Raw genomic sequence first — 12,987 nt, 5'->3', positions numbered from 1 at the left:
TGCGGGGAGAGCGGGGGGTCGCGGAGGGGAAGAGAGCCCGGGGTTCGGCGAGTCGGTTCGTGTAACGTGCGGGATCGGGGGTTGCGAAGCGAGGTTGTGGTGGCGAGTTCAGCTGCTCATGGACGCTTGCGTGAAAACGCGGTTTAATTAATAGTTAATTTGCGGTGTTGATTTTAATAATTTGAGTATCTTGAATTATTTGCAGGATTTTGCCAGATGCCTGCAGTAGGCACTGCTCAGCGAACACAATAATTGTTAGTAAATAATTCAGCATTTTTTCTGTACTTTGCTGAGGGGTGAGGAGACAGTTTTAAACTCTTGTGTGATGAACAAGAAAAGAAATTGCACTTACCCTAACAGCACACATTTTTGCACGTGTCCTTCTTTAAAAATAGTATGAAAACGCCTTGCTTTACCTTCTTCACTGTAGCAAGATGTAGGTGATGTCTCCACTTTTGTCGCTAAATATAGTTTAAACGCCAGAATTTCTCTGAAATAAAGGTACATAAGAGAGGATGAGAGAGTTCTAAAAACGGCTTCTAAAAATCCCCAGTCATTCAGTGAATTGTATCCATCTTACCTGTTAACTCATCTATTCAATGAGATTCTTTGAATACGGACTCGGAATGAACAATTGCATGGCCATTAACCATACTAAAATACTACTGCACAGATGTAATTCCTTTTCTTCTAGGTTATATTTCCATATCGTATTTCAGTCGCCTCACTTTGACCAAATGCCTGTTGTATTTCACTGTACTGGGTGCTAAATTCTATGAATTTAGTGAAGTAAGTTGTGACTCCATTGTTTTTGTCCCACATACATACAGACAGCAGAGGTACCTCGTTACGTACAAACAGAACATTACCTACAAATTAGAGTTCATGTCCCAGCTGCAGTGCAGCACAATGCTGAGAGTAATGCCTACCAGTCAGTTATACTTACCAAAATTTCTGAAAATTTCATAATAAAATGTGAAATAAAGCATATATAAACAACAAAGGACAAAAAAATAAAACCAGGGTGCAGCTATGGGTGTTTGGTTTACAACACGTTGATGGCATTCAGATTAGGATGGGTTCTCAATCCTTTTAATACCTATTTCATTGAGCTGTCATGACAATGGATTTCTAAAATAGCCAAGACCATTTACACCTAAGAAGAGGCAACTGACGAAGGAATTCCTGCACGTTGTTTGGCCACTGTCCTGTTCTTGTCCTCCTTGCTTCAGATTAAATGAAAATAAAGATTATTACTTGGGAAAAAAAAATACGGAAAGAAGTTTGAATATTACTGGGGACGAAATGACCTACGTGACGGTTTGTCCTGTGCAAGAGCGATCAACTGCGATAGCATCAGCCATTCCAGAAAGGAAAGCAGTGTGTCTGGGGGGATGACCCATCCTGCTTTTCAAACTGGTGTCTAAGGATAAGCTACAATGGATCCGGCCATTCAGGCTCAACTATGTTTGAAATACACAGCCAGAAGTCAAATTTAGTGAAAATTGTTATTTCATGTAAAAAAGAAAAAGGTGGAAGGAGTAGATGGATTATTTAACCAATATTGGAGGCAAACTGGTACCCCTGAAAAGGGCAAAACCCTGTTAGAAACCAAAGCAGTTACCTCATGAAAATGGAGAGTCAAAGACAGAGTAAGATTAGCTCTGTTCATGCAGCAAACGCATTACTTTGCTATGAACAGAAACATTTCTGCACGTCAGAAGGTATTGCTGCTACCCTTGATTCAGATCAAGGTCTGAATCCTGAAATTGTTTGTTACTCTAAGCACATGAAGAGGCCCCACAGGAACTATTCACATGTGAAAAGAGCTAGGACCAGAGCCAAAGTTTTGCATAGTGTGAAGGTCAAGCTTGCTTCCTTTCTAAAACTTGCACTTAACAGAAAAACCCTCGGAAATATGGTTTCCATATAGCACCTTCAGCCGATTCCTCGGGATGCTGTACGCGCTGTGGCTGATTTAGAGCGATTTGTGTGCTGGCAGGTCCCTGTGACTTTGGTGCCGGTTGCCTTGCAGGCAGGCTGCTGCCTTGCAGAACGGAGCCTGTCCCTGCCTTTCCCTGATTGCAATTATCATGTTCCCCTTCCCACAGATGCTGATTCTTTTTATCAACTTCTCAAAATGTAAGGAGAAAAGTCTCATAGATATTATACAACTACTGGCTTTACAGTCGTCGTGGAATAACCTGTTAATAAAAATGCACTGCCTGTAGGACGAATTCTCAGCATTTTTGCAAAGGTCACGTAAAATATATTGCTGGAGTAGCCTTACTTTGGTCACCCAGATAAGTCATGGAGAGGCCACTGTAGATGACAGTCTCGAAGAAAGATTGTAATTAACTTTCATGTCTGTATGCAAGAAAATGAGAGACACAAGCCTTCCCTTCACTACTGGGAATGGGGTATATGTGGGGGCTGGTGCAGGGAACTAAAAGGAGCTACTCTCATCGGACTGATAGATCCAGTTGGAGCTCTTTCTCTGCTGAAGGCCTCACATAGTTCTGCTCCTGTCAGAGCAACAGAAAAACTCAGAAAACAAACTGCAACTACACTGTACCACATCTTTTCCTAGGAGTTTGCCTCAGTCCCAAGTAAGGCTTTCATTCTGCATATACTTACGTGAACAATAGTTTCTTTCCCTTCCTTTTTCCTCATCCCCATTTACTGGAAATTTAAAATAAATCCCCACTTGGGATTTTTGAGCACTAGGACTGGTCTTACTCCTGCTTCTCAATAATGGAAATTCCCAAGTTTTATCTTTTCTAGGAGCAATGTTTATCTACGTTGCACCGTCCTTCATAAATGCCAGTTGATACTGTATCTGGACTTCATAATGAATACAAATGGTGGGTCTCTCAGCATCCCGCTTTTTGCAGTGGTCTGTAGTTTACAATGGCTGATCTTTTTTTCTAAATTATTTGTAGAATTTTTTTTCCCCCAACAAACTGGCATAACTTCAGGTCAAATCACTTTAGGTCAAATACAGTATATACATATATATATATATATACACAGTATATAGAGACATATTAAAAAAAAATCCCTACAGCCACAATCTAGATGAACAATTGTCACATGACTGTATGGTACCTATTCCTTCCATTCGAAGATTGGAGATGTTATACATCTATTGATAGTATGTAGGAAGTTAAGACTGAATTATTTTTAGAAAAGTGTGCTGGTTTTGGCTGGGACAGAGTTAATTTTCTTCCTAGTAGCTAGTATGGGGCTATGTTTTGGATTTGTGCTGAAAACGGTGTTGATAACGCGGAGATGTTTTCGTTCCTGCTGAGCAGTGCTTACCCAGAGCCAAGGGCTGTTCTGCTTCTCACCCCACCCGACCAGCGAGCAGCCGGGGGGGGCACAAGGAGTTGGGAGGGGACACAGCCGGGACAGCTGACCCCGACTGACCCAAGGGATATGCCAGACCCTACGATGTCATGTTCACCATATAAAGCTGGGGGAAGAAGAAGGAGGCGGGGGGGACATCTGGAGTTACGGTGTTTGTTTTCCCAAGTAACCATTACATGTGCTGGAGCCCTGCTTTCCTGGGGATGGCTGAACACCTGCCTGCCCATGGAAGTGGGGAATGAATTCCTTGGTTTGCTCTGCTTGCATGCGCAGCTTTTGCTTTACCTATTAAACTGTCCTTATCTCAACCCATGAGTTTTCTCACTTTTACCCTTCCCATTCTCTCCCCATCCCACCAGCGGGGAGTGAGCGAGCGGCTGTGTGGGGCTTAGCTGCCGGCTGGGGTTAAACCACAACAACGGGTCACAACTTCTGAATACATACGTTTTTGAGGGAGAGCCAGGCACCAGTGGTGTTTATCGTCTTGCGAGGCTATTGCCAGAACGATGACAATATGGAGCTTTGGCAGTCCGGTACCTAACAGCGGGAGGTAGAACATACTAATTTTATTATCATCTCGGCTGTCAAGTGACAATGTTTTTGAAATGTCATTAATTATTTATAAAATACATTAATTTTTATACTGCACATTTTGAGAGTTCACGCACACATACTGAAAGGGCATGGCTTTGGCACGGATGCCCAAGACAAGATGTTAGAAAGACTCAAAATGGAACTCAGTGCACAAGCAGGAGTTTGTGGACCCATTTCCCTGCTTGATTAGATGAGTCAGGAGCTACGATATTGATGACAGTACAGGTGATATCTTAAGAGGACTTAAATAAAATAAAAATTAGACCAAGTCTTTAACCTGGGCATTAATGAAATACCTTTTGTATAACAAATATTTGTCATCTGTCCTTGATAACAGGAAATTACTTGAGTAATAAAAATCTGCAGAAACTGTTCATTTAAATTAATTTTGTAAACTTAACAAGTGTTACACTGTGTTGTTCTCTGCATCTCTGAGAGTGTTTGGGGATTTATGTCTTGCAAAATAGAGACAAACTAAGAAAGCTGAAGTATATTGTGTCTTTTGCTGTACTTTACAGCACAGCTTGTGTTTAAGAAGGAGTCTAGACATGCAAAAATGCTAGAATAAACAATATTTTTTCATTATTTTAAATTAGCTTGTACTGGAAAACTATAAATTTCAGCATGATGCACACTAACAGGATTGCATATCTATTCAAATATTCGAAACAAAAGATACTAAAAGGCTATTCTGTTACCTGCCGTTATAAATATAAATTTCCTTCTGAGTTAATGCAATTACAAGTGATTTCCTATAAAAGACAAAAAATATTTCCATAAACCTTCAGGATATTTTACAGGATATTTTACTTAGTATTATGAAAAGTCACATCCTTTTTTCTTCCCCCCCCCCCGCCTCCTTATTTTAGTGGCTTGTTTAACCCATTTTAACATATAAACATTATTAAATACTATTTAATATTCATTATAGGGCTTCAAATATTGGTTGGCCTTAAATAAATATTTTTTTCTTTTTTCTTCTTTCAGCTGAATTGTGCAATTAAAGAATAATCAGCTAGAGTCATGATTGAGATTTTGAATTTATGACCACAAGTACAGAAATGAGCTGTTTATTCTGGACAGAAGCGATGATGGAAGCGGTCACCCCAAGGTAAGCGATTTTTCTCCCTGTGGCTACGTAGGGCAATAATAAAGCAGGTAGATACCTACCCTGACAACTATTCCTCTGGCCTATGGACAGAGAAACAATTCTATGACACAACAACTATATGCATCAAGAGACACAGTTTTAAGGATGCTACTGACACAAAGTTTGCACAGAAACTGAAGATTTTAGCTGGACTTTCGAGAAAGTATCCTTGATTCAGCTATATATCCTATCAATTACAAAACATTGGTTAATTATTTGTAGGTGGTGACAAAGATGTTGAAGAAAAGCCCCACGGGAGTTATCTCAGATGGTTATCACGGGAGTTTTCTAATATTGTAAATGGAAAGTTTTCAAGAGGATTTCAAACAGAAAACTGGCCATTCTTGTCTGCTTAGTGCAGTTCCTTCCTATGGTCCCCCTAGAGCTTAGAATGCCTTTTTGCAACACCTGTAGCTGGAGAACAACAGGACTGCAGTAAATCAGATACTAATCTGGATCTTGGAAGACCCATCTTTCTTTCCCACCAGGGTACTCTCCTCAATCTGGCTTTTGGCAAGTCATTTAATTTCTGTGCCTGTCAGATCCTTATTAAATATGAAAAGTAATACTTCAATAATAGAAATATCTTAAATATTGCTCAAATTATGTTTGAATAAAAAGATAGGCATATATTGTTTGATATATTGATATAGCTTAGATTTTTCACGTTCAAAAATGTAATTGATTTTATGTGTATTTTATATGCCTAGATTTATTTGTATTGTCTTGCTGAGAGCACAAAGACCTGTTAAAATAAAGTGCTTTTAAATCTTCATCAGACCTGGATTTCTTAAGCTATTAAGTGTATTGTATTTTGCAAAAGGGAAAAACATTGCTCTTCAGTAATGGGATTTTTTTTAGGCATCCTTTTGGCATCACTTTAATACTAATGGTATTAGTGGCCATGTAATACTGAAGAGAGTTCCTTTCAAACAATTAGATTTCTAAAGTTTCCTTGAAGTGTCTAAATCAAACTGGAATCTGCATTAAACTCCGAGTCCATTGGCCTGTGTCATTGTTCGTTGTTTTTTTTTTTATTTTGCTGACTGAAATCAGCATGTATGGAGTACCAATATTAGGAGAGTAAACTCATCAGGGAAAGGAGTCATAGAACATGTCTACAACACTGTAGTATAGCTGCAAACTACACTACCGCATGTTTATAGCTGAGGTTTTGCAGGAGTATTTCCTTCTACCCAATAGACTGTGATGATGCTGAAAACTTCTGAAGAGCCAAACTAGGCCAACTTTTTTTTTAGGTGGTACAATAGGAACTGCTATAATGTTTCCACAGGTTGGACTCACTGGTTTTATTTTCCTGTAAGGGTAAAAGTGGGAAACAAAGCACACAGCACCTTTTGGAATCAGAAACCGTAGCAGCTGTATTGTTTTTCCAAAGATACATTCTATATTAGGTGACTAAGTTCCCAGTAGACTGAGTAAGGCATGTCCAGACCATACCTAAACAAAGTTATTATTTGGTGGTCATTATCACAAAAGAACTCCAGTAACACCAGCAATGTAAGATCTGCATAACAGAATTGGCTTACTTTCAAACTAATATCCAGAGGACTTAAAAAAATTCCAGTAAGCAGATGCACTTAGAATCATTGACTAGTTAGGAAAAGTCTGTTAATGGGATAGCGATTTGATGAAGCCTCACTGAAAAAAGGTTCCTGAAGTGCTGATTTCTCCAAGTAGAAGAGAGGTGTGCAAACCAGGTTAGTTTGCTTTCTGATGCATGATTTGCAGGGATTGATGTTCCCTGGCTTTTCATGTTCTGTAATCTGAGTATCAAAAATGCTCTTCAATGTCAGGTTTTATAATAGGACCTGGGAAAGAAACAGAGGAACTTATGTCCATAGTCTCAAACTTCTTTGAACCTAACTTTGAAGCATTTACTCCCTCGTGGGCTAGAGAAGAGAGGAATTGCTTTGCAAAACAGAGTTTCCAAGACAGAACACTAACCTGGACCCAATCAAAAACTTTATTCATTCAATGTAAGTAATTATGAGATAGGACTTTCCAAATAAACATCTGCTGCAGGGTCAAAATAATAACGCAGAATAGGTATGAATGCTTCTAGCTGTGTAATGCTACCAAGTGCTTAGTAATTCCCATTCCAAAGATTGCTGTATTTCAGTAGTGAGTGAAGTTGTTCATTTAAGAAATGCTTGGGATTGTTTCGGAAGAAAGAGTTATGCAGAAATGCATGCCACTGGGATATGGATTCCTTTCCTTCAATTTATGTAACAAAATATTTTTTATTAAGTTGTTCACAGGGTTATGTAACGTACCAGCCTTCCCTTTCACAACAGGAACATGAAGTGGTTTATTGACAAGAAGACTAAGGATTCAGTATAGACTAACGTGTCAGTCTTACTGGGTTTTGGGTTGACGTCATAGGACATTATGTTCACTCACTTCAGTTTTGGCTATCAGGTGTGGATTCTAAATCTACCTGCTGAAAATGTATTTTTGCCGATCAAAACCTGGAATTTCATTTAGGTGTTTTTTTCATCAAAACTACATCAGTTTTTAATGCTTCACTGAACTACCCATAAACATTAAACCATGAGATACCTGCATGCAGAAAATGCCAGTCCAAACCCCAAATCAATATTGAATCATATCAAATCGCTTTTCAATAGTAACTTCCTCTCATTTCTAGGATATTTTTATGATTAATGAACAAATGCATTCCTCCTCTTTTTTAATACAGAGAAAACCACAGTATCATGTGCTATAGATAGATCTTCTGAGCTCTCTTTGAGAGTTTGGCAAACTGGATGTAGGCCCTTGTTTATAAAGAACCGGCTGATGACATTTCCGAACCTGGTCATGAACATGACACACAATTATGGCAAGGAAAAATGCTAGCATTTCTTTGTGGCAAAGCTTACCTATAAGTGGAACAAATAGAGTATTTGTAGTTAATAAAACTCATACTTTCAAAATGCTTGTGAAAATTGAACACGTGCTTGTAAAAGTTTCTTGAGATAGTGTAAAGATATCAGCAACTGATGGTAATGGTTAGCACGTATTTGAACTGGAAAGAAGACTCTAAAATGGTAATGTTAGTGAGAATACAAATTACAGTTACACACAATGAAGTGGTTGTATGTTGGTCATCTTGTGACATTCTGTCTTACTGCATAACAAACTGATGCAAAAAGTGACATACAAAGTGATGCAGTAAGTGCATTAGAGTAATTTTTGCGTTGGAGTTTCCCAATTATCCCAAGAAGAGTGCTCAGCATTTTTTTAAATTAAGTGCCTTCAACAATATCAAGCCAGGAATGCACAAGTACTATTAATTTTTACCATATAAGCTTTTATTTCTATAGGCTTATCAGGGTTCTCCATTAAATAAAGGAAGAAAGGCTCCTTGCATCAGAAAATATTTATTTCCTGCAGAACATCAATTTCCCAAACAGTGTATGTTGTACAGTACTTTATCCCACTGCTTATGAAACCTGTTTAATTTATTGAGAATTCAATTGCCATTGTGAAAAAACATTTTTGGATGTGAACAATTTATCTAGTGACGAATTCGGGGGGATTTCATATGGCTGGCATCCGTAGTTGGCTGCATTTCTCATAGCAGATTCACTAGAGGGAGTCATAGGCAACGTTACTCCTTTACGATCTCCAATAGCTTTGCAACTAAAAAATTAAGAAAGTTTTTTTGATAATATTTCACAGGAAAAAAATACACGATAATTTTCAACACTGTAATTTAATTTCACTGCCTAGTTACTGATTATTTATGAAACTGTTTTAGCCTTACAAGTCACCTATCGCAAATCATGATCTTGCTTAACAACCCTAAAAAATCAGCAAGATAAATGTCCCACATAAGGCTTTAAATTAACATATTTCTCAATTAGTATTAAAAAGCACAGGTGCAATGCTGATAATATACTTACAGGAATTTTAGAGGAAAAAAGCAAAAAAAAAAAGATATAAGTAAAAATCAGTTAAAAATATATTGATCACACAGTTTTAGTAAGACTTACACACCTTTGTCTAGTTTAGCTTAGCCTAGGCCTCCTTTGCTTTTGGGTTAACAATGTAGATTTCAGTGCAGTAGAAGAAAAGGAGTTTTATTCAAGTTTTATATAGCATTATTGTTGTTGCTGAAGGAAGAAAATGCTTGTTGGGGAAAAAAATGGAGTATCTGCTGTCCTAGACCATTTCCATGTTGAAACAAAGTTGTTAGCTCACATAATTTCTCAAAACTGAAGAATTTGAGGGGAAAAACAGATTAAAAATGTTCTTATCCTTACTCCTAGTAATCTTGAAGTGCAATGAAATAATATGCAGAACTATACAATGACAGTTTGCAGATAATGTGTTTGATTTATAGTAAGACAATTGACAACAAAATATTTTGTTTTTCTTAACACATGGTTATTCTTTTTCATAACTAGTAGCTACCAATATAGCCTAAAGGTCTTAAATTTCCATTTATCCAGTGAAATTAGTGCGTACTCCATTCCAGAGTGTCATAATAAATATAAAGAAACAAACAACATTGTGCTGTGCTTATGGTACTTAATAGTGAAGCACAGCTTGCTTCCAAAAGACGGCTGCTTATGCCTATTACTTGAAAAGAACATGAGACAAAAAATGTACGGGTGACATTTTCTTAAGTGGCTTAGATATACAGTTTAAAAGTAGGTGTAATTAGCTATGGCAGTTACGGCTGTGATTTCTTTTTTACAGACATATCATGGTAATAAAAGATCTAGCAGTTGAGCTGATGCAAAGAGGATTTATGAGTATAAGAGTTCACCCTCCTGAACTCTTATAACTATTTTTAAACTGATATTAATCAATGAATTTTAGGTTTTGTCCCTTTAACTGTATCAGTATAAATTGCAAAACCTGAGCATGGAAGCACCCTAAATTTCATGAACTCTCTCTGATAATTAACTAAAAAATGAAAACAGGACTACAGAGTGCCAGGATAAATCATCACTGATGTTCAAAATGGTTTGACAAAGAAATTTGAGATCAAGTGACTAGCAAAAAAAAAAAATTAATCCCATATATGATACAAGTCCAATAAATCTTTATGCATTTAAACTATACATTCCTAGAGAACACACTTCTGCAAACATTTTGCTTGTAATTTGCGTTATGTGCTGCTAAGTTTTTGCTAATATTCTTAGCTGTGTTCTTTGGAAACATTTTCAAGCCTTTAAATATTCTTAATGAAATGGATTTAGGAATGAATGAGTTTTCAAGACCACAGCTTTCAGGTTATTATCACAAATGATGTCATTAACATTTCTGAAGGTATTTTGATTTTTCTTTTACAAAGTAAACTCATGAACCAAAATAATCCTTAGTGTTATACTGTGAAGACTGGTTAATCTACGTACCCCAGAATATTTATCATTTTATTTATGTTTATGTATGATATTGGCTAAATATTAATGATGGAACATAATTTGATCCAATAATATCTAATAATATATATACTATGATGGATCATAATTTGAGAGAAAGAATAATTTAGTTGGCTAAAAGACTTAAGCAGGGCTCTGTTTCCAGCCCAACAATGGAGCTTGGGCACAACCTTGAAAAATTGCCTCTGCTTCAGTTCCAAAGTTTATCTTTATGAATAAAATTTTAAAATAATCCACAAATATTTATCATCATCTTTGTTGTTATCATCATCACCATTATCGATAACTTCAAATATAGAACTCAACAGGACAAGCTCTGTCTACTCCAGGTAGCTGACATTTGTATTACTGTAATTATTCAGAGCACCCATATTTAAGTTACTTAACTTTTGCTATCATGAACACATATTCTTGATTTTTGGCAGGAATAAATTTTGACATTTGCATTCTTTACATTAATTTTGTAGAGAAGACAGCAGGTGAAAAAAAAATCACTGTCATGGTTTTGATAGTTTTGTTTGTACATCTTGAATAAATGTAAAGGCAGGGTAAGGCAAACTAGAAAACAAGCTGCTCTTTCTTCCTAACATTACCACAGAGTGACTTACATTGCTGTAACTACATAAAGAGGGAACTCAGACTTGCTCACAACATACTGAAGCTTAGCAAGATAATCCATCACCTGACCTAAGCAGATGACCAAGTCAGTGCCCTCTGCCCATAGCAAGGGCCTAGTAAACTACATTAGCTCAAACTTTGTAACACACTCCCATCCTGCGTTTACAATGGGTTAGACCACACAGGTAGTAGCTGCCATGGATAAGCTGATACTATGCTTTAATGCATTACTGTTGTAGTCACTTGTGTGCCTGAACCCCTGCTTACAGCAATATATTTCTGCTCATAAAATTCCCTGCACAGACAAGACCAACTTTTGCTTTTATCATTATTTCAATCGCTTTAGTGTAGATCCAATTACACAGGTATAAAATGTTTCTACTGGCATACCCTGGCATCAGTACAACAGCAGTTAAAGAGATAACTCTAGAATCAGGATAGATGTGTGAATAACAACAGCTGATCAACAGCTACGCTGATAAAATTTAAATGAGATCAAGCCTAAATCTTACCCTACGCTGATAACAGGAATGTCTGTTATGTGTCAGACCTACTGGATGTGAAAGGAGAGCAAGACCAGAAGCTGATCTCAGTAAAACCTCCCTCAAGTTCTTGTGGGTTCTCCTTTAACACAAGTCAGAGCTATCCAGGTTTCTAGCTACGCTCTGGGCAGTTGTGTCCTAATAAAAAAACACACAGGCATGGCAGCAATAAATGCCAGATTGATGATTACCGCGTGAGCATATACATTATGGCATTGTCTAACTATACTTTAACTACATATCACCATGTTTTACAATCCCAATGAGCTCTGCACTGTTTCGGTATGTGAAACAGAGAAACAGACTGTAGATCTCTTCCAAGAATACTGTTTTCTCTTGACCACAGACATGGGTCAGCATACAGAAAGGCAAAGGGCAAGTACTGTAGTCTTTCTCCACTTCTGCTTCTATTTATTTGCTCGCAACATGTTGTAAATGAAGAGCAGGGACTGTGATCTGTGTTAGACCTGAACTAAAAATGTGTCACATTGCTCTTTGAGGGAAAAAAAGCTCAACCTGGAATCGGTACTGCCATGTAATTCAGGGCATATTCTAGCCATAGTTAAACAAAATGGTTTATCTGAACTGAAAATAAAGTATCCGTTGCTGTTGATATGTCTGCCAAATTTAAAACATGATATAAACTAAAGTCGACAGCATAAGCCACTCAAACAAGGCCTCAGGGATTCCAAAATGTGCCTTAATATTTATTTTTAATATTTGATTGCAGGTTATGCACAGGTAAGTGTAGTGCTACCCTGAGGCTTTTAAGTGTAACGTAGTCAACCATGATAATACATTCAGTATCTTGGAAGACGGTTCTCACAATGACTAATATGAAATGAAAGCAAAGTTGAGTGTTTTTCAGACTAGTGTTAAGTTTCCTCTAGAGTTATTTAGTAGAATTCTGAAATCTTTTCAGTATTTGCCTACTAATAAGACAAAAACAAGTATTACCCCATTTGTGACACTGTGTGTTCCAGCACTCAAAAAACCTTAACATTAACTTGCTTTTATAACCCTGTAATACATGAGAAATTGCTATCCTCCTATCTATCCACTACTTCCTGCAGTAATTTGGACTGGTATTTACCAGTCATTTCCTCAAAAATGAATCACTAACCACTGACACATATACATGTAGTAGTGACAAAAACAAATTAGGCAGAATTAGTCTTCTTCAGGTGCTGCCATCCATTTTAACCTCTTAGTGGTGAAACATGTAAGAGCTAGTCGTACAAATACCATGTGCTTACAGATATTTTTCTTAGCCTTAATTATTTTAAAATAAAAATGC

The sequence above is a fragment of the Haliaeetus leucocephalus genome, unplaced genomic scaffold (assembly GCF_000737465.1).
Source record: "Haliaeetus leucocephalus isolate CR32 unplaced genomic scaffold, Haliaeetus_leucocephalus-4.0 Scaffold340, whole genome shotgun sequence".
NCBI lineage: Eukaryota > Metazoa > Chordata > Aves > Accipitriformes > Accipitridae > Haliaeetus > Haliaeetus leucocephalus.
This window is presented reverse-complemented; position numbering follows the sequence as displayed.